The sequence below is a fragment of the Heteronotia binoei genome, chromosome 9 (genome assembly GCF_032191835.1).
Source record: "Heteronotia binoei isolate CCM8104 ecotype False Entrance Well chromosome 9, APGP_CSIRO_Hbin_v1, whole genome shotgun sequence".
NCBI classification, from domain to species: Eukaryota; Metazoa; Chordata; class Lepidosauria; order Squamata; family Gekkonidae; genus Heteronotia; species Heteronotia binoei.
The window spans coordinates 120,709,703-120,732,228 of NC_083231.1; the positions used below are offsets into that span (position 1 = coordinate 120,709,703).

At 48.2% G+C, this 22,526-nt stretch overlaps 4 non-coding genes across 4 annotated transcripts; all 4 read left to right on the forward strand.

The window, feature by feature from the left end:
* The first annotated feature begins 10,791 nt into the window (after positions 1-10,791).
* On the forward strand, positions 10,792-10,868 carry TRNAA-AGC (transfer RNA alanine (anticodon AGC)). Its single transcript has one exon. It is a non-coding gene; the product is annotated as a tRNA-Ala (tRNA).
* A 346-nt stretch (positions 10,869-11,214) lies between these two features.
* On the forward strand, positions 11,215-11,285 carry TRNAA-AGC (transfer RNA alanine (anticodon AGC)). The gene has a single exon. It is a non-coding gene; the product is annotated as a tRNA-Ala (tRNA).
* A 61-nt stretch (positions 11,286-11,346) lies between these two features.
* Positions 11,347-11,423, forward strand: TRNAA-AGC (transfer RNA alanine (anticodon AGC)). The gene has a single exon. It is a non-coding gene; the product is annotated as a tRNA-Ala (tRNA).
* A 61-nt stretch (positions 11,424-11,484) lies between these two features.
* On the forward strand, positions 11,485-11,561 carry TRNAA-AGC (transfer RNA alanine (anticodon AGC)). Its single transcript has one exon. It is a non-coding gene; the product is annotated as a tRNA-Ala (tRNA).
* The last annotated feature ends 10,965 nt before the right edge of the window (positions 11,562-22,526 follow it).

The following is a 22,526-nucleotide window of genomic DNA, read 5'->3' on the forward strand; positions in this document are numbered from 1 at the left end:
CTGGCTGACCCAAGGCCATTCCAGCAGGTGCAAGTGGAGGAGTGGGGAATCAAACCCGGTTTTTCCAGATAAGAGTCTGCATACTTAACCACTACACCAAACTGTCTCCCACCAAATTGGGAGATCCCTAGGGGTGGAATGTTAGCAGAAGAAGATATTGGATTTATATCCCGCCCTCCGCTCCAAAGAGTCTCAGAGCGGCTCACAATCTCCTTCACCTCCCTCCCCCACAACAGACACCCTGTGAGGTGGGTGGGGCTGAGAGGAGGAGGGGGGAATCAAACTCGGTTTTCCCAGATAAAAGAGCTATGGCTGACCTAAGGCCATTCCAGCAGGTGCAAGTGGAGGAGTGGGGAATCCAACCCGGTTCTTCCAGATAAGAGAGCTCTGGCTGACCCAAGGCCATTCCAGCAGGTGCAAGTGGAGGAGTGGGGAATCCAACCCGGTTCTTCCAGATAAGAGAGCTCTGGCTGACCCAAGGCCATTCCAGCAGGGGCAAGTAGAGGAGTGGGGAATCAAACCCGGTTCTCCCAGATAAGAGAGCTCTGGCTGACCCAAGGCCATGCTAGCAGGTGCAAGTGGAGGAGTGGGGAATCCAACCCGGTTCTCCCAGATAAGAGAGCTCTGGCTGACCCAAGGCCATGCTAGCAGGTGCAAGTGGAGGAGTGGGGAATCCAACCCGGTTCTCCCAGATAAGAGAGCTCTGGCTGACCCAAGGCCATGCTAGCAGGTGCAAGTGGAGGGGTGGGGAATCAAACCCGGTTCTCCCATATAAGAGTCTGCACACTTAACCACTACACCAAACTGGCAACCAGTTACCCTTCTGGTTCAGGTTCTGTCCCCCCGCTGCAAAAAATTCAAAGCAGATTCTCTGACACAAACCACCTCCGCTCCCTGGTGGCTAGCCAGGTGGCGTTTCCGCCGGTTGGCAGAACAATGGGATGCCATCCAGGTGGGTTAACCGAGGTGGGCCAGCCGCTGGAACATCTCATTTAACCGCCTTGTGCCGAGCGTCATAAATTTATTAACGAGTGAGCTGAGCTGACACCTCGGTGACAGGATATAATTCCCTTCCCCAAAAGCCTTAACAGCCCTTGACACACAAAAATTAAGCTAAATTACATTATTTTAAAGGAGCAGATGGGGAACGCTCAGCGATTATCAGGGGAAACAACAGAAGCTGCCTAGCTCCTCTCCGTTATTGCTGCTGAGCAGGGCTTTTTTTGTTTGGTGTAGCGAGAGCCGGTTTGGTGTAGTGGTTAAGAGTGCGGACTCTTATCTGGGAGAACCGGGTTTGATCCCCAAATCCTCCACTTGCACCTACTGGAATGGCCTTGGGTCAGCCATAGCTCTTGCAGAGTTGTCCTTGAAAGGGCAGCTTCTGTCAGAGCTCTCTCAGCCCCACCCATCTCACAGAGTGTCTGTTGTGGGGAGAGAAGATTTAGGAAACTGTAAGCTGCTCTGAGTCTCTGATTCAGAGAGAAAGACGGGGTATAAATCTACAGTCTTCTCCTCCTCCTCCTTTGCACATTAGGACACACACCCCTGATGTAGCCAATCCTCCAAGAGCTTACAGGGCTATTAGTACAGGACCTACTGTAAGCTTAAGGAGGACTGGCTACATCAGGAGGGTGTAGTCTAATATGCAAAGGAGCTCCTGCTACAAAAAATAAAAACCCTGCTGCTGAGGAACGAGAAGGATCTTTCGTGTTTTCCATCACAACTCCCGGGCAGAAGCCTTGGAGAAGCAGTCTTAATTCTTCAGCAGTGCCTTCCCTCTGGCTCCATCATAGAATCATAGAGTTGGAAGGGACCTCCAGGGTCATTTAGTCCAACCCCCTGCACAATGCAGGACATTCGCAAACACCTCCCCCTAATTGCACAGGATCCACATTGCAGTCAGATGGCCATCTAGGCTCTGTTGAAAAACCTCCAAGGAAGGAGAGCCCACCACCTCCCGAGGAGGAAGCCTGTTCCACTGAGGAACCACTCTAACTGTCAGGACTAGATGACCCTGGAGATCACTTCCAATTCTATGATTCTAAGAGTCAACTTCTGGGGACGTACCTTGAGATGGAGGAGTCCAGCTGCATAGTTCTGAAAACTTAAGGGCACTTTCTTCATAGAATCATAGAGTTGGAAGGGATCTCTAGGGTCATCTAGCCCAACCCCCTGCACAATGAAGAAACTCACAACCCCCTCCCCCTAAATTCACAGGATCTTCATTGCTGTCAGATGGCCATCTAGCCTCTGTTGAAAAACCTGCAAGGAAGGAGAGCCTACCACCTCCTAAGGAGGAAGCCTGTTCCACTGAGGAACCGCTCTAACAGTCAGGAAGTTCTTCCTAATGTTGAGCCGGAAACTCTTTTGATTTAATTACAACCCGCTGGTTCCGGTCCAACCTTCTGGGGCCACAGAAAACAATTCCGCACCCTCCTCTCTATGACAGCCCTTCAATTCCTTGAAGATGGTGATCGTGTCACCTCTCAGCCGCCTCGTCTCCAGGCTAAACCACCCCCAGCTCCTTCAATCTTTCTCCATAGGACTTGGTCTCCAGACCCCTCACCATCTTCGTCCCCCTCCTCTGGACCCGTTCCAGCTTGTCTGTATCCTTCTTAAAATGTGGTGCCCAAAACTGAACACAAGACTCCAAGTGAGGTCTAACCAGAGCAGAGTAAAGCGATACCATCACTTCTTATTGTATGCCACATGGCCCAGAATTGACCATCTGGTTCCTTGCATTTTTAAGCCGAGCACCAGCTTCAGTGCGCTACACAAAACTCTTGGCACATCAGCTCTGACCTTACACCTACCTTGATCAATTCTGGACCGTGTGGCATACAATAAGACACTGGATACAAAATGTATGCCCTTGATTAGGACATAAGGCGGTAGAATAAGAGGCCTCAAGAATATCTTTCAGCCTTCGTCACTTCATTACATTTCCTTGTGGTCCAGCATTGTTTTGTGGTTTTATTGCCTTCTGTATTATGAAACAATCTGTATACTTACCTTTCTGACCGCTGAAGAAGACCAGTCTTGGTCGAAACGTGTCAGGTCAAGTTGTGAAGAGGGCTCCCACTGTGGTTTTATGATTGTACAAAGGATAGACGCTTATGGGAAAAAAGGAAAGGAAAGGTCCCGTGTGCAGTGGTTAAGTGTGTGGACTCTTATCTGGGAGAACCGGGTTTGATTCCCCACTCCTCCACTTGCAGCTGCTAGCATGGCCTTGGGTCAGCCATAGCCCTGGCAGAGGTTGTCCTTGAATGGGCAGCTGCTGTGAGAGCCCTCTCAGCCTCACCCACCTCACAGGGTGTCTGTTGTGGGGGAGGAAGGTAAAGGAGATTGTGAGCCGCTCTGAGACTCTTCGGAGTGGAGGGCGGGATATAAATCCAATATCTTCATCTACCTCACAGGGTGTCTGTTGTGGGGGAGGAAGGGAAAGGAGACTGTGAGCCGCTCTGAGACTCTTCGGAGTGGAGGGCGGGATATAAATCCAATATCTTCATCTACCTCACAGGATGTCTGTTGTGGGGGAGGAAGGTAAAGGAGATTGTGAGCCGCTCTGAGACTCTTCGGAGTGGAGGGCGGGATATAAATCCAATATCTTCATCTACCTCACAGGGTGTCTGTTGTGGGGGGGGGGAGGAAGGTAAAGGAGCTTGTGAGCCGCTCTGAGACTCTTCGGAGTGGAGGGCGGGATATAAATCCAATATCATCTTCTTCTTCTTCTTCTGCAGTCGTTTCCGACTCTGGGGTGACGTTGCTTTCACGTTTTCACGGCAGACTTTTTTACGGGGTGGTTTTCCGTTGCCTTCCCCAGTCTTTTACACTTTCCCCCCAGCAAGCTGGGTACTCCTGTTACCGACATTGGAAGGAGGGAAGGCTGAGTCAATCTCAAGCCAGCTACCTGAAAACCCAGCTTCCGCCGGGGATTGAACTCGGGTCGTGAGCAGAGCTTAGGACTGCAGTACTGCAGCTTTAACACTCTGCGCCACAAGGGTTCTGATGGGCCCTTAAATGGTTTTAGCTTTCTACAATAAATATATGTATGTTGGTTTATGGTTTATTTTACAGTAGTTGTTAGAGTATCAGACTAGGATCAGGGAGGCCCAGGTTCAAATCCCCACTCTGCCATGGAAGTCTGCTGGGGGGTCCTTGGGCCAGTTTCATGCTCTCAGACTCACAGGGTTGTTGTAGGGATAAACCGGAGGACTGGAGAATTGGGTAAGCCACCTGAGGCCCCTGTTTGGAAGAAAGCTGGGGTATAAATGAAGGAAATAAAAAATAAACCAGGCTGAAAGGCAGTGAACCTCTGAATTCCGGTGCTAAGAGGCAACATCAGCTTTTAGACCAGGGGTGTTAAACTCATTTGTTACAAGGGCCGGATCTGACATAAATGAGGCCTTGTCGGGTTGAGCCATGTATGGCACAAAATGTAATGCCAGGTAGCGAAGAGATAAGCATTATAAAGCACACAGACAAATACAACTAAAACATGCTTAAAATGTTAGCACTCGTTGGTTCATGCAAAGGTGCTGTCTTTGCATGAAATCCAGGCAACCGGGCAAAGGAAGCTGTGGCTCTTTCCTTCCTTCCCCGGGGGACCAGGAGGGGGAGGAGCCTCAGCCAAGGAAGAGAGGCTTGGCTCAGTCGCTGTGCTGTGTGATTGAGAGAGTTTGGAAAACCAAGCTCTGCCTGCCTCCCTTTCCTCCTCTTCAAGGGAGGAGCCTCAGCCAATGGAGAAAACAGAGGTTTTGCTCTGTGGCTCCTGTGTAACTGAGCAAGCCTTGCAAAGCAAACTGTTAGGCAGAAGGAAGAAAGATATAGGGAGAGGGAAGCAGATGACAGCCAGTTGCTCGGGGGCCTGATAGGAGCCCTCCGGGGGCCTGATTCAGCCCCCAAACTGCATGAAGGAAGAGAGGCTCGGCTCAGTAGCTCTGCCGTGCAACTGAGCAAGCCTTGCAAAGCAAGCTGTGATGCAGAAGGAAGCAAGAGAGATGGAGAAGAAAGCAGATGACAGCCAGTTGCTCGGTGGCCTGATAGGAGCCCTCCGAAGGCCTGATTCTGCCCCCAAACTGCATGAAGGAAGAGAGGCTCGGCTCAGTAGCTCTGCTGTGCAACTGAGCAAGCCTTGCAAAGCAAGCTGTGATGCAGAAGGAAGCAAGTGAGATGGAGAAGAAAGCAGATGACAGCCAGTTGCTCGGGGGCCTGATAGGAGCCCTCCGGAGGCCTGATTCTGCCCCCAAACTGCAGGAAGGAGGAGAGGCTCAGCTCAGTAGCTCTGCTGTGCAACTGAGCAAGCCTTGCAAAGCAAGCAGTGATGCAGAAGGAAGCAAGAGAGATGGAGAAGAAAGCAGATGACAGCCAGTTGCTCGGGGGCCTGATAGGAGCCCTCCGGAGGCCTGATTCTGCCCCCAAACTGCATGAAGGAGGAGAGGCTCAGCTCAGTAGCTCTGCTGTGCAACTGAGCAAGCCTTGCAAAGCAAGCTGTGATGCAGAAGGAAGCAAGAGAGATGGAGAAGAAAGCAGATGACAGCCAGTTGCTCGGGGGCCTGTTTCAGCCCCCAAACTGCATGAAGGAAGAAAGGCTTGGCTCAGTAGCTCTGCCATGCAACTGAGCAAGCCTTACAAAGCAAGCTGTGATGCAGAAGGAAGCAAGAGAGATGGAGAAGAAAGCAGATTACAGCCAGTTGCAGAAGGAAGCAAGAGAGATGGAGAAGAAAGCAGATGACAGCCAGTTGCAGAAGGAAGCAAGAGAGATGGAGAAGAAAGCAGATGACAGCCATTTGCTCGGGGGCCTGATAGGAGCCCTCCGGAGGCCTGATTCTGCCCCCAAACTGCATGAAGGAGGAGAGGCTCGGCTCAGTAGCTCTGCCGTGCAACTGAGCAAGCCTTGCAAAGCAAGCTGTGATGCAGAAGGAAGCAAGAGAGATGGAGAAGAAAGCAGATGACAGCCAGTTGCTCGGGGGCCTGATAGGAGCCTTCCGGGGGCCTGGTTCGGCTCCTGGGCCGCATGTTTGACACCCCTGTTTTAGACTTTATTCTCAGTTTGTTGGCCCACCAAAGTAACTGGTTGAAAGAAGGGATGCTGGACTACAGAACTCCAGGTCCAATCCAGGAGAACATCTGTTCTTATGACTTCGGTTTGGTAGAATTCAGTCAGATCTCTTCCAACAAACCATCTTCACCACCACCCAATGGGAGTGAAAGTGATATAGTTTACAGAGATAGTTTCCAAAAAAAAAAAATGAAGTCACCAAACAGATGGTAATCTTGGAGGAAAATAAAATAAAGGAAAGAACTCGCATTAAGAAAGAAACGGAGGCACGGAAAGAACTCGGAGGGCTGTAAAAGGAAGGGAGAGGGAAAGCTGATGGACTAATTAATGAGAGAAGAAAAGTTAAAATAATGGGTAAGAAACAGAGGGAAACGCTTGCAGTCGGCAGTTAAAGTTTGCATTCCAAAAGGCAGGCTCCTGCCAAAGGAGGGATACGAGAGGTTTTACAAGGTGGGGTGGGGGGGCTATAGTTGGAAATGGAAGTGCCCCAGATGTCTCTCAAAGGCGGCATCACCGGGTAAGTCAAGGGTGCCCACTCAGGCTAAAAGAGTGGGAGGCCAGCCGGATAAACCACGGGACTCGGAGGTGGCATGCATGCAACAGAGGCAATCAGGGATGAAGGAATTCCTTCAGGATCATCTCTAGCTCAGCATCGTCAACTTGGATGGAGAGAAAGCGCTCCAAGGTCTTTCCTAGCTCTGCTGCGTTTGGAGGTTCGAACTGGGACCTTCTGCAGGTATATAGGAAACTGCCCTATTTGGAATCAGACCCTCGGTCCACCAACGTCAGCATGGTCCACTTAGATTGGAGGCAGCTCTCCAGGGTCTTCAGGCAGAGGTCTTTCACGTCACCTACTGCCTCGAACCTTCTATATGGAGATGCTGAGGACTGAACCTCAGCCTTTCCAGGGGCAAAACAGAAGCTCTGTTTTTGTTCCCTTCCTCCCTTCCTTCCTTCCTTCCTTCCTTCCTTCCTTCCTTCCTTCCTTCCTTCCTTCCTTCCTTCCTTTCTTCCCTCCCTCCCTCCCTCCTTTCCTTCCTTCCTTCTTCCCTCCCCCCTCCCTTCCCTCCCTCCCTCCTTCCTTCCTTCTCTCCCTTCCATTCTTCCTCCCTCCCTTCCTATGTCCCTCCCTCCCTTCCTATGTCCCTCCCTTCCTTCCCTCCCTCCCTCCCCCTCCCTCTCTTCCTTCCTTCCTTCCCTCCCTCCTTCCCTCCCTTCCATTCTCCCTCCCTCCCTTCCTATGTCCCTCCCTTCCTTCCTTCCTTCCTTCCTTCCTTCCCTCCCTCCTTCCTTTCTTCCCTCCCTCCCTCCCTATGTCTCTCCCTTCCTCCCTCCCTCCTTTCCTTCCTTCCTTCTTCCCTCCCCCGTCCCTTCCCTCCCTCCCTCCCTCCTTCCTTCTCTCCCTTCCATTCTTCCTCCCTCCCTTCCTCCCTCCCTTCCTATGTCCTTCCCTCCCTCCCCCTCCCTCTCTTCCTTCCTTCCTTCCCTCCCTCCCTCCTTCCCTCCCTTCCATTCTTCCTCCCTCCCTCCCTCCCTCCCTCCCTATGTCCCTCCCTCCCTCCCTCCCTTCCTTCCTTCCTTCCTTCCTTCCTTCCTTCCTTCCTTCCTTCCTTCCTTCCTTCCTCCCTCCCTCCCTCCCTCCCTCTGTCCCTCCCTCCCTTCCTCCTTCCTTCCTTCTGCCACCCCTAGGCTATTCCATACTACTGTCCCTTCCCCCACCCTCATGAATTAATGAGCTCCAGAATCTCCTATGACTGACGGTCTCACTCAGGTCTTTCAAACTGAAGGCCATATTTAGTAATTTATCTTCTGTTGGGTTTTCCTCTTAGCTGCTTCCAAGATCTGGTGAGACTTGGCTATATCCTATTGCTTTCCCTCCTGGATTATTACTTAGGGGGTGTTACAATACTAACAAAGAAACCAGCTGTGCATGAAATTGTTCAAACCCCATTCTCGAATTCCTTTAAGTACGCACAAATGTATCATCTTCCGTTCCTCTTTGGCTAGGTATGTTGCTGCAGGGAGTATTTCCATTCCACCAGTTTTTGCCACTAGTATTCTCAAGGTGTTTCTTTCTTTTTTTGCCACTTTTGTGGTACGCTTTCCCCTATACAACTGATGCAAAATAATATTGAAATGCATTCATGTTAATGGGGATAATTCTGTGCTAGGAACTCCTCTAAAGGTATGAAAAAGGAGGAGGAGAGAAGAAGAGAAGAGAAGGAGGCAGAGGAGAAGAGAAGAGAAGAGAAGGAGGAGGAGAGATGGAGAAGAGAAGAGAAGAGAGGAGGAGAGAAGAAGTGAAGAGAAGAAGAGAAGAGAAGAGAGGAGGAGGAGAGAAGGAGAAGGAGGCAGAGGAGAAGAGAAGAAGGAGAAGAAGTGAAGAGAAGACGAAGAGAAGAGAAGGAGGAGGAGAGAAGAAGGAGAAGAGAAGAGAAGGAGGAGGAGAGAAGAAGAAGAAGGTGATGATGATGATGATGATGATGATGATGATGATGATGATGATGATGATGATGATGATGATGATGATGATGATGATACTGGATTTATATCCCACCCTTCACTCTGAATCTCAGAGTCTCAGAACGGCTCACAGTCTCCTTCGTCTTCTTCATAAATAACTGAGCAATAAGTACAGCTGAGATTGGATTAAAGCGGTTGGTCAGGGGTTGTTAAACAGATGCAAAGAACGAGTGACTTAGCAAGAGCAGAACACAGTTTCGAGTCCTTAAAGACTGGCAAATTTTAATTCTGGGCATAAGCTTTCATGTGCATGAACACTTCTTTTAACGCACGCCTGCACACAAAAGCTTGTGTGGAGAGCCAGTTTGGGTGGAGAGCCAGTTTGGTGTAGTGGTTATGTGTGCGGACTCTTATCTGGGAGAACCGGGTTTGATTCCCCACTCCTCCACTTGCACCTGCTGAGATGGCCTTGGGTCAGCCATAGCTCTGGCAGAGGTTGTCCTTGAAAGGGCAGCTGCTGTGGGAGCCCTCTCCAGCCCCACCCACCTCACAGGGTGTCTGTTGTGGGGGAGGAAGGTAAAGGAGATTGTGAGCCGCTCTGAGACTCTTCGGAGTGGAGGGCGGGATATAAATCCAATATCATCTTCTTCTTCTTCTTCTTCTTCTTGTTCCCAGAGTTAAACTTTGTTGGTTTTCAAGGTGTACCTGGACTCAAACTTTGTCCTCTTGCTTCAGACCAACATGGCTGCCCACCTGGATCTATTTTCATAGTAGAATAAATATATAGAATTCCCTTCTCAGACAGGTAGCCTGGAGAAACGTCGACTGAGGGGTGACATGATCGAGGTTTACAAGATTATGCACAGGATAGGGAAGGTGGAGAAAGAAGTTCTTTTCTGCCTTTCTCAGAATACGAGAATTCGTGGGCACTCAATGAAAATGCTGAGCAGTCGGGTTAGAATGGATAAAAGGAAGTCCTTCTTCACCCAAATGGAGATTAAAACATGGAATTCACTGCCACAGGAGATGGCGGCAGCTGCAAGCACAGTCAGCTTCAAGAGGGGATTGGATAAGCATATGGAGCAGAGATCCATCAGTGACTATTAGCCGCAGCTTATTGCTGGAACTCTCTGCCTGGGCAGTGATGGTCTGAATTCTTGGTGCTTGGGGGGGGCAACAGTGGGAGGGCTTCTAATGTCCTGGCCCCACTGACGGACCTCCTGATGGCACCTGGTTTTTTTGGCCACTGTGTGACACAGAGTGTTGGGCTGGATGGGCCATTGGCCTGATACAACATGGCTTCTCCTATGTTCTTATGTGACACAAAGTGTTGGACTGGATGGGCCACTGGCCTGATCCAACATGGCTTCGCTTATGTTCTTAAGGGACAGAGTGTTGGACTGGATGGGCCATTGGCCTGATCCAACATGGCTTCTCTTATGTTCTTAAGGGACAGAGTGTTGGACTGGATGGGCCATTGGCCTGATCCAACATGGCTCCTCTTATGTTCTTATGTGACCCAGAGTGTTGGACTGGATGGGCCACTGGCCTGATCCAACAGGGCTTCTCTTATGATCTTATGAGACACAGAGTGTTGGACTGGATGGGCCATTGGCCTGATCCAACAGGGCTTCTCTGATGTTCTTCTCCCATATGAACCTATCCATTTGCTCTGGTTGTCTTTGGAGGCCCTGCTTCAGTTGCCTTCTCCGTCAAAGAGAGGGGGGGCAAATAGCAGAGTCTGCTGCAGCACCAGTTTCAGGCCAAGTTTTATCTGTGAGACCTCCCAAGACCTCAGCATCTGCCCAGTGACATTGACCCCTGATGCCAGCTGTGAGCATCAAAGTCAACTTTCTCTTTCATCCAAACATCAATGACTCTTCCTTTCCCTCCCCACACTTCAGCCTTTGCTCCTAGGGAAGGGGTTCCAGCTGTCGGATAAGTTATTTATTTTGCTATTTTTGCCTGCTCTGTGAACTTTTTTGAGATGGAGCAAGCTGAGGAGGACACAGTAGTCTAAGAGTAGCCAGGCTCTAGGGTTGTGGAGGTTGGGGGAGACTTACTAGGAGCAGGAGGAAGGTCCCAGCTGTGTTGCCACTTATATGATGACATCACTTCCAACATGTGAGAAAGGGCTGTGGCACAGTGGTAGAGCCTCTGCTTGGCATGTAGAAGGTCCCAGGTTCAATTCCTGGCAGTATCTCCAGCTAAAAGGACCAAGCAGTAGGTGATGAGAAAGACCTCAGCCTGAGACCCTGAAGACTAATGGAGAAGGGCTCTGGCTCAGTGGTAGAGCATCTGCTTAGCATGCAGAAGGTCCCAGGTTCAATCCCTGGCATCTCCAGCTAAAAGGACCAGGCAGTAGGTGATGGGAAAGACCTCAGCCTGAGACCCTGGAGACTCATGGAGAAGGGCTATGTCTCAGTGGTAGAACATCTGCTTGGCATGCAGAAGGTCCCAGGTTCAATCCCTGGCATCTCCAGTTAAAAGGACCAGCCAGTAGGTGATGGGAAAGACCTCAGCCTGAGACCCTGGAGACTCATGGAGAAGGGCTATGTCTCAGTGGTAGAGCCTCTGCTTGGCATGCAGAAGGTCCCAGGTTCAGTTCCTGGCAGTATCTCCAGCTAAAAGGACCAAGTAGTAGGTGATGAGAAAGACCTCAGCCTGAGACTCTGAAGATTAATAGAGAAGGGCTCTGGCTCAGTGGTAGAGCATCTGCTCAGCATGCAGAAGGTCCCAGGTTCAATCCCTGGCATCTCCAGTTAAAAAAACCAGGCAGTAGGTGATGGGAAAGACCTCTGCCTGAGATCCTGGAGACTAATGGAGAAGGGCTCTGGCTCAGTGGTAGAGCATTTGCTCAGCATGCAGAAGGTCCCAGGTTCAATCCCTGGCATCTCCAGTTAAAAAAACCAGGCAGGAGGTGATGTGAAAGACCTCTGCCTGAGATCCTGGAGACTAATGGAGAAGGGCTGTGGCTCAGTGGTAGAGCATCTGCTCAGCATGCAGAAGGTCCCTGGTTCAATCCCTGGCATCTCCAAGTTCAAAGATCTGGCAGTAGTGGATGTGAAAAACCTCTGCCTGAGACCCTGGAGAGCCACTACCAATTGGAGTAGACAATACTGACTTTGATGGACTAAGGGTCTGATTCCATATAAAGCAGTTTCTGTGTTTTTCATGTACCAGAAGTGATGTCATCCTCCTGACACATTCTGGCGACGCTCTGGTATTTCTATCTTAAACATGGCTTCTACCATACAATTCCTGCCCAAATACCAGAACGTCACCTGGACAGTGCTGTCGGGATGACGTCACTTCTGGCATGGTACACACAGGAAGTAACATCATCATATTGCCAGCGATGTACCAGCTTGCCAGTCCCCAGGTCTCAGAGGGTGATCTGGTTTTGCAGGCCCTTTCCCACCCACAGCCAGCTGGCCAGCAGGGGGAAGCCCCCCCCCCCAACAGCCACCGTGTGCCTTTCCACCTCGGAAGGCTTAAAAAGATACTTGGGAGAATTTGCTTTTAGAAAGTAGTGTGTGCCTTTAAATCTCCAGAGCTAGACTGAATGGGGGTGGGGAAAGCTTGCAGAACAACGTGGTTCTTGGGAGAAAGGAAAAGGAAGCAGCCCTCTTCTTCTGTTTGTTTTACAGTCCCTCCAGTTTTCATTTGCACAGAGAAATACAGAATAAATAGTAAGGTAGAATCTCTAGTTTCCCTGTGTTAGTCTGAAGAATTTGGTTGAGTATACAGCATTCAACAACTCCTATGGTGAGTGAATTGCCTCAGTGAGACCACAAAGTGCGTGCTTCCAAACTGCGTTTATTTTGGCTGCTCTGTGTGTATGTGTGTGTGAGAGAGAGAGAGAGAGAAAGAGAGAGGGAAGGGGAGAGAGAGAGGAAGTGGAAGTGGAGCCAGCCGCTGGGGGGACGAGGAAATGAAGACTGTATTCAGGGGAACCGCACTGCTGTGTTTTTATTTATTTATTTTGGGAGATGGGAAAGTCTCTTGGCTCCAGAGGGCTCTTTTTTGTAAGCTCTTGGAGGACTGGCTACATCAGGAGTGTGTGGTCTAATATGCAAAGGAGCTCCTGCTAGAATTCCACCCCTGCCCTGCATTATAGATATCTCAAAAGGAGCCGTGTTTCTATCCTGACCGAAGAACCGTTGCAAGGGATAACAGCTTGCATGCTATAAAAATATTACAATTCCTGTTCTGTATATCTTTAAAAAAAAATCTTTAATGGACTATCTGAAGGAACAAGGTGGATGTCAGAATGTTGGGGGATCTCCTTCTCCCACCCCTTTTAACCACAGAAGCCAATACGAATTCAGACCTCAGAGGTCAACCAGAGTGCCTGGGCTCATGTTCTTTGCAGATAGCTCCGCTGGGGTCAAAATGGCAATAGGAATTCAGTGGTCACGAAACCTCCGAAGTCTCTTCTGAAAGAGCCCTTGACAAAGTTTCGTCTCAGAGATAAATGGCTGGAGCAGAGAGGCAGGGAACAGGTGGCGGAATGATAAGGATGAAGCGGAGCTGAAGCTCCGGATAATGCCAACATCTGTCGGGTTAGGAACCTTTCAAAGAGGAGAACAAGGCGAAGAGCAGGGACAAACTGGCAGAACAATTAGAGAATTGGTTAGGTGGGGGAGACGGTGATATTTGCTGGCAGTTAGACACCAGCGCTCCCAGCTGAAGGAGTATCAAGTGATGCTTAACTTGCAGCGGATTATCTGCACACAGAAAGATTTCTTTTTGAAAGAAATAAATGTTTGCCTCTGAACGTTCACCCTTTCAAGAGCTATAAAGACCACTTCACCGTCTCTTTGTGCTGATTTCCTCACTTTCGGATGAAAAAAAAACACACGCTTTGCTCTAAAAGTTGTGGGTAGGGATGCTTTTGAATTATTCCTGCTATCTTGATCAGGGGGGAAAAAGAAGACGAAAAGAAAAGAAATTCTCCATTTTGATATCTTCTTGGCACAAATCAAACCCGCGAGTTCTTTCCTTCGCTCTCGTCTCTCCCACCGATTTCCCCTCTGGGGGAGAAAAGAGGCAGTTTGCAATAGTATTGGTGCGCCAAGAAATCAATGCGATACATTTTTATGAACGTTGCGGCTTGCATGCTGTGAAATGTTCCTATTGGTGGGGAATTTCCCCCTCCCTTTTTTTTTTTTGGTCTTGGTCCTATCAGTGGGCACACAGCTTCCTTGCCCCCATTGCTGCTGACCCCATGAGCTACTCCTAGAGGGCAGGGACACCCAAAAAAATACAGTATTTGGGGAGAATCAGCAGCAGGAGAGGAATTGACAAAAACCACCCCTCCTTCCATACTCAAAGGAATCTCAGAGCAGATTACAATCTCCTTCCCTTCCTCTCCCCACAACAGACACCCTGTGAAGTCGGTGGAGCTGAGAGAGATCTGAGAGAACCGCGACTGACCCAAAGGCCCCCGAGCTGGCTTCATGCGGAGGAGGAGTGGGGGAAATCGAACCCAGATTACAGCCCGCCATTTTGAACCACTACACCACACTTGCGCAGGAGAGCTGGCTAAAGCCACTGAAACAGACTTGGCTCCCCTAGCCACATTGATGCAATAATCTCAAGGACAGACTGCTGTAACACAGAGAGGGAGAAGGAGAAGGGGAGAAGGAGGAGAAGGAGTAGGTATTTGTGGGTAGGTATTGGGGTAGGTATTTGTGGATGTCCTGCATTGTGCAGGGGTTGGAGTAGAAGACCCTGGAGGTCCCTTCCGACTCTATGATTCTATGAGAAGAAGGAGAAGGTGAAGGAGGAGGAGGAAAAGAAGAAGATGATATTGGATTTATATCCCGCCCTACACTCTGAATCAAAGTCTCAGAGTGGTCACAATCTCCTTTATCTCCCCCCCACACACACACACACACATACACAACAGACACCCTGTGAGGTAGGTGGGGCTGAGAGAGCTCTTACAGCAGCTTCCCTTTCAAGGACAACTACCACAAGAGCTATGGCTGACCCAAGACTGTTCCAGCAGCTGCAAGCAGAGAGGTGGGGAATCGAACCTGGTTCTCCTGGATAATAGCCCACGCTCTTAACCGCTACACCAAACTGGGAGACCGCCAAAGAAGTCCAGGGCTGTTATGGTGAACTCCAGGTGAAAGAGAACTTAACCACTGCACCAAAGAGGGTCTCAAGACCAGCATTCACATTGCTCTCTGTTGTGCGAGAGTCGTTCGCCACGCATCATTGGGGCGCTGCCTGTTCTTCCCTCCCCCCAATGAATTTGCTGCAGGTTGAGTAATGGCACCAACCATCCATCACAGCTCATGCTGACGGGTACAACATATGCTCCTGATGACTGACAACAACAGAACTGCCACGTGCGTAGGGGGAGAGGGCTTATCTGGGAGCCATAGAAATGCCCAGGGATGGAAATATGAAAATGAGGTGTTCCAATTTTATCTAATAGGGATTTTTTAAAAAGAAGAAGAAGAAGAAGAAGAAGATGATGATGATGATGATGATGATGATGAAGATATTGGATTTATATCCCGCCCTCCACTCCGAAGAGTCTTAGAGCGGCTTTCCTTTCCCTTCCTCCCCCACAACAGACACCCTGTGAGGTAGATGAAGATATCGAATTTATATCCCGCCCTCCACTCCAAAGAGTCTCAGAGCGGCTCACAATCTCCTTTCCCTTCCTCCCCCACAACAGACACCCTGTGAGGTAGATGAAGATATCGGATTTATATCCCGCCCTCCACTCCAAAGAGTCTCAGAGCGGCTCACAATCTCCTTTACCTTCCTCCCCCACAACAGACACCCTGTGAGGTAGATGAAGATATCGGATTTATATCCCGCCCTCCACTCCAAAGATTCTCAGAGCGGCTCACAATCTCCTTTACCTTCCTCCCCCACAACAGACACCCTGTGAGGTAGATGAAGATATCGGATTTATATCCCGCCCTCCACTCCAAAGAGTCTCAGAGCGGCTCACAATCTCCTTTCCCTTCCTCCCCCACAGCAGACACCCTGTGAGGTAGATGAAGATATTGGATTAATATCCCACCCCCCACTCCAAAGAGTCTCCGAGCGGCTCACAATCTCCTTTACCTTCCTCCCCCACAACAGACACCCTGTGAGGCGGGTGGGGCTGGAGAGGGCTCTCACAGCAGCTGCCCTTTCAAGGACAACCTCTGCCAGAGCTATGGCTGACCCAAGGCCATGCTAGCAGGTGCAAGTGGAGGAGTGGGGAATCAAACCCGGTTCTCCCAGATAAGAGTCCACTCCACACACTTAACCACTACACCAAACTGGCTCTCCTAAGAAGCGGTCATGAAGGTGTAAGCAGGTGATCTGTTCATGTTTTGCAAACACCAAGTAGGAAACCCACAGGCCATCCCTTCTCATAAAAATGGTAAAGGTACCCCCCTGTTCAAGCACCTGTCATAGTTCAGACCTTTATTGGCATAAGAGCAATAACGATTCACAATCAAAAGTAGGTACAAAGGCCTGAAATATGGTAAGAACAATACATAAACCATCAATTAAAATAGCAGCCAATAATACTAATCAAAAGTAGACACCCAGCAATTAAAATCCAGTAGTATTTTATGCCTAGATTTAATTTTATAGGCTTCTACTAAGAAGTTTGCAACACATAAGGGGATTAACATCTTCTAAAAGGTAGGATAGGATTTTCCTTTTAGTAAATACATTGGGTTGGAGATATTCAGCTAAAAATTGTCTACGTCGTGAGCCCAGGAGAGGACATTCTAAAATAATATGGGCTATAGAATCAAAGACTCCTAATTCACATGGGCATAATCTATTTTGGAGAAGTATCTGTCTAAACCTACCATAGAGAACTGTTGATGGGAAGGCATTTAAATGCACCAAAGTAAAAGTCCGACGATGGAACGGAGAGTCTAAAGTAAAAAAATAATGGGGTATCTTCCCATGTCTTTGGGGTATACCTAGATTGGCTGCAGAGCAAACAGGGGGATGTGTGGGGAATACTTTTTGGTATTCGTGATCCATAAGCCTTAGTTCAATTGTTCTTAAGGTATATACAAGCACCAGTCATTTCCGACTCTGGGGTGACGTCGCATCACATGTTTTCACAGCAGACTTTTAATGGGGTGGTTTGCCCTTGCCATAGCAGCCCCATTATGCAGAGTGATAAAGCTGCAGTACTGCAGTCCGGGCTCTCCGCTCACGACCTGAGTTCGATCCCGGTGGAAGTTGGGTTCAGGTAGCCGACTCAAGGTTGACTCAGCCTTCCATCCTTACGAGGTCGGTCAAAGGAGTACCCAGCTTGCCGGGGCGGGGGGGGGAGTGTAAATGACTGGGGAAGGCAACGGCAAACCACCCCGTAAAAGTCAGCCGTGAAAACGTCATGACACGACGTCACCCCAGAGCCGGAAACAACTGGTGCTTGCACAGGGGACTACCTTGACCTTTTTTGGCATTGCCTTCCCCAGTGTTGTACAGTACAATGGCAAGAAACTGTTTTCTTTCGCCCATTTTTGCTGCTGTTGTTCCCATTTTAGGCGTTGCTTTTATGGCATTTTTATACAATGGGCAGGAGGAGGGATAACGTTAAAAATATATATACACTTAGCAAGAAAAACTGTTGTGGCGAAACAGGAACCAGCCCTAAAATAAAGACTTCGCAGACTCAATTCACTCAAGGGAGACATGAAATCAATAGAGGGATTTTTCAAGACGAAACATCAGAGATGAGAAACTGGAACTCACCCCGGCTATATATTGCTCTATTTAGAAAAGACTAGCAAATGCAATCCACGTTCTGTAAGCAGAAGACCGGTTTTGGCGATCACAGCCGAGTATCTTCCCCCGCCAGATCTCAGACAGATAGGGGTCGTTCTGTAGAAAAAGAGATGTCGGAGCTCATTATCTCAACTCATTTGCAAATGCCACACAAACCCCTGACATCACTGGAAGGGGTACTAAATTATGTCAGCTCAGCATCTACCTTAAAATGCTTCTTGGAATTAGAATTGGCATAATCAAGCCTTACTCCTATCCAGCGTTCCCTCTAACCTGAGTTCATGTGAGTTAGCTCGCAGTTTTTTAACCTCTGGCTCGCACATCTTTGTCTCAGCTCAGGAAAAATAGCCCCAGAGCAAACTAATTTATGCAGCGGCTCACATAAGAACATAAGAGAAGCCATGTTGGATCAGGCCAATGGCCCATCCAGTCCAACACTCTGTGTCACACAGTGGCCAATACACACACACACTGTGGCTAACAGCCACTGATGGACCTCTGCTCCATATTTTTTTATCCAATCCCCTCTTGAAGCTGGCTATGCTGGTAGCCGCCACCACCTCCTGTGGCAGTGAATTCCACATGTCAATCACCCTTTGGGTGAAGAAGGACTACCTTTTATCCATTCTAACCTGACTGCTCAGCAATTTCATTGAATGCCCACGAGTTCTTGCATTGTGAGAAAGGGAGAAAAGGATTTCTTTGCTTTCTCCATCCCATGCATAATCTGTTCAACCTCTATCATGTCACCCTGCCGTCGATGTTTCTCCAAGCTAAAGAGCCCCAAGCGTTTCAACCTTTCTTCATAGGGTAAGTGTTCCAGCCCTTTAAACATTCTAGTTGCCCTTTTCTGCACTTTTCCCAATGCTATAATATCCTTTTTGAGGTGCGGCGACCAGAACTGCACACAGTACTCCAAATGAGACCGCACCATCGGTTTATACAGGGGCATTATGATACTGGCTGATTTGTTTTCAATTCCCTTCCTAATAATTCCCAGCATGGCGTTGGCCTTTTTTTTATTGCAATCGCACACTGTCTTGACATTAGCTCACAGCTTTAATGCCAGTAGCTCACAAGGCAGAATTTTTGCTCACAAGACTCCACAGCTTAGAGGGAACTTTGCGTCCCATCATACTTTTTAAATTACTTTCTCCTATATGGCCCCAGTGGCATGAGGAAGATTTCCATCTGTCTGCTTTGCATGTTTAGGTTCTTTTCCCTTTTTTGTGGGGGGAAATGTTAGAAAGTTTGTCAAATCCTCATGGGGGGGGAGGGGTTGAACAATGGATCCCAGAAGCAAGGATTTAGGAGGTGGGGGTTAAGAAATAAAGAGTGCAATAAAATGTAGAAGTTCGGGAGCTCTGCTCCTTTGAGAATGGGAAACCACCCCGTAAAGTCTGCTGTGAAAATGTTGTGAAAGCAACATCACCCCAGAGTCGAAAATGACTGGTGCTTGCGCAGGAGACTACCGTGACCTTTTTAGCTCATGAAAAGGGATTTCCCGCAACCCCTCTGTTATCTCACATGCCCACTAGCAGACTGTCAGTCATATTTCAGTTTTGCCTGTTTTCCAAAAAGCTGAGATCGGTGGGCATGGCTCTCCCTTCCTCTATTTTATCTTCACAACAGCCCTCTGAGGTAAGGGCGATGATTAAAACTATCGGAACCGGTGTAATCAATGGAAATAATAGAAAAACCAGCGGCAGCAATGAAATTTATACTTGAACGTGTATAAATGCGTTTGAGTGCAAGTTTATAGCATTGGAAAAAGTCGAGAAAAGGGCAACTAGAATGATTCAAGGTTTGGAACACTTTCCCTATGAAGAAAGGTTAAAACGCTTGGGGCTCTTTAGCTTGGAGAAACGTCGGCTGCGGGGTGACATGATAGAGGTTTACAAGATAATGCATGGGATGGAGAAAGTAGAGAAAGAGGTAGTTTTCTCCCTTTCTCACAACACAAGAACTCGTGGGCATTCAATGAAATTGCTGAGCAGTCAGGTTAAAACGGATAAAAGGAAGCCCTTCTTCACCCAAAGAGTGATTGACATGTGGAATTCACTGCCACAGGAGGTGGTGGCAGCTACAAGCATAGCCAGCTTCAAGAGGGAATTGGATAAAAATATGGAGCAGAGGTCCATCAGTGGCTATTAGCCACAGTGTGTGTGTGTGTGTGTGTGTGTGTTTCTATTGGCCACTGTGTGATACAGAGTGTTGGACTGGATGGGCCATTGGCCTGATCCAATATGGCTTCTCTTATGTTCTTAAATGAAACTTAAACAAAACTAAACTAATAAACGCTGAGCTCTCAACACATGAAATTTCCCCACAAAGTCTTTCAGTTGCCCTGTAAATCGGCTTCCTTCGAGTAGACTCAGTTGTGGGCACTGAGGAGAAAAGCGTTCACCCACAACTACTTGAAGAAAGCTGATTTATAGGGCTACTGAAAGACTGTGTGGGAAAATTTCATGTGCTGAGAGCTCAGCGTTCCTTAGTTTTGTTTTGTTTAAGTTTAATTTAAGCTTGCACTAAAACGCATTTATACACGTTCTCGCGTAAATTTCGTTGCTTCCGGTGGTTTTTCTATTATTTCCTGTGAGGTAGGGGCAGCTGAAAGAGAGCAACTGGGCCAATCATCAAGCTAACTAAAATGCCGGGGAGAAAATGTTACTCCTTCATTGCTGTCGCCTGTCTCCATATTCCCTAAGAACATCAGAAGTAAGGGTGCCCCAGAAAGTAGGACCAGAACCAATGGGTTAAATTTAAATCAAAAGAGTTTCTGCCTCAACATTAGGAAGAAATTCCTGACAGAGCAGTTCCTCAATGGAACAGGCTTCCTCAGGAGGTGGTTCCTTTGAGATTTTACTACAAATCATTTATAAAGGTGTTGAATAGGCCCCAGGACAGATCCTTGAGGCACTCCACTTGTCACTCCTCTCCAAGAGGATGAGGAACCAATCACAAGCATTCTTTGGGTGCGATCTGTCAACCAGTTACAGAGCCACCTAACAGAATTTAGAATTTGTCAAAAGCCTTTTGAAAGTCCAAGCATATAAAGTCTATCAGATTACCATTATCAACATGTAATATGTTGTCAAAGGCTTTCACGGCCGAAGTCTATTGGTTGTTGTAGATTTTCCGGGCTGTGTGGCTGTGGTCTTGGCATTGTGAGACCTGTGACTGGCATCCTCAGAGGTGTAACCCAGACAACTGGAGTTCTCTCAAACTGAGAAGAAATGCCCTACAGCTTACAACAGCACTGAAGATAAGATTAGAATTTCAATAGCCAATCCATATACAAAAGAACTCCCTCAGGAAAGCTCCTCTATTAACATGTCACAGCCCAGGAAGCTCCTACAAGATAATGACTCAGCCCCATTCCACCTGCTTGAGTAGATATAAATTACCTGCCTGCTAACTTTTTTTCAGTTTGACCCAGAGAGTACTCCAGTTTTCTGGGTTACACCTCTGAGGATGCCAGTCACAGTGACTGGCAAAACGTCAGGTCTCACAACGCCAAGACCACAGCCACACAGCCCGGAAAATCTACAACAGCCAATGGACTCCAGCCATGAAAGCCTTCGATAACATATTACATGTAGATAATGGTCATCTGGTAGACTTTATATGCTTGGGCTTTCAAAAGGCTTTTGACAAAGCCTGTTACCGTTAAGCAGCTCTGTAACTGGTTGACAGATCACAGATTTATGTTACTGTTAGGTGGCTCTGTAACTGGTTGACAGATTGCTTTTTCAGAAAACTCCAAAGAACTCTATGGTGAGGCAGGACTTCCCTTTGTGGAAGCCATGCTGATTTTCCTCAGCAGGTTTTCTTGTTCTTCATTTTTAATACAAATAGTTCCTACATGGAACAGCTGTGAGGCTTAAGAAGATATTGCATTTATATCCTGCCCTCCACTCCGAAGAGTCTCAGAGCGGCTCACAATCTCCTTTACCTTCCTCCCCCACAACAGGCACCCTGTGAGATGGGTGGGGCTGAGAGGGCTCTCACAGCAGCTGCCCTTTCAAAGACAGCTTCTGCTAGAGCTATGGCTGACCCAAGGCCATTCCAGCAGGTGCAAGGGGAGGAGTGGGGAATCAAACCCGAATCATCCAGATAAGAGTCCACACACTTAACCACTACACCAAACTGGCTCTCAACCGTTCTGTACGTTCTCTCAACTCTCTTAACTGTTCTGTAATTTCCTTGGTCCTCTGTGGATCCATTTTTAAAAATCAGTGTAACAACAACTAGTTTCCAGTCCTTGAAAACAATGGCTCAGGACAGGGCATGCCCCACATTTTCCACAGAGAAAACAGTTGCAAAGAATTCACTCAGTTTCTCTGCCATCTCCCTGTCTTCCATAAGCAATCTTTTCATTCCTTGGTCTTCTACTAGCCTTTCTGCCTCTTTTCCTAGCTTCCTTCTCCTGAAATATGCAAAGAAATGCTTGTGGTTTGTCTTGATGTTTTTAGCAATCTGCTCCTCGGATTCTCTTTTTTTGTTTGCCTAATTGCTTCACTTTCATTTCTTTTTGCCAGAATCTGTGTTCCCTTCTGTTCGCTTCATTTTTGGGTAAACCTTCCACTTTTAAAACGCAGCCTTTTTGCTTTTTATAGCTTCCTCGGAAGCCGTAAAAATTTAAAGGAATGAGGAATAAAGGAGAAAGGAATAAAAAGATTGCTTAAGGGAGGCAGGAAGGTGGCAAAGAAACAGAATTAATTTTTCAGCGTGGAATCTGTGTTTCAGATACTGTTGCCAGCTTCCACCCCTCCCCCCCCCCTTTATCTGCACACCCATCATTTCTTAGCCTGGGCATAGGTACTGTGTAAGCAAGTCCCATGAGGTAAATACAAAACATGGGGAGCAACCAATGTTCCCTCAAAGCTGCAGAGTTTTGTGAGCAAAAATTCTACTTTATGAGCTCCTGGCATTACAGTTGTAAGCGACTGCATAAGTTAGTGTGCTCTGGGGTCCTCCTTCCTGAGCGAAGACAAAAATGTGTGAGCTGGAGGCTAAAAATTGGTGAGCTAGCTCACACTCACTCACCTTGGAGGGCACACTGGGAGCAACCGTTTTGTTTTGTGTCTCCCAAAGAACCTTGCAGCGGCGAGCACAACAGAGGATTTTGGGACAACGTCCACAGTAAATTCTTTCACGGAACAGAACAAAATTTGAGTCCCGTGGCACCTTTAAGACCCACAAAGCTTAACTCTGGCTATAAGCT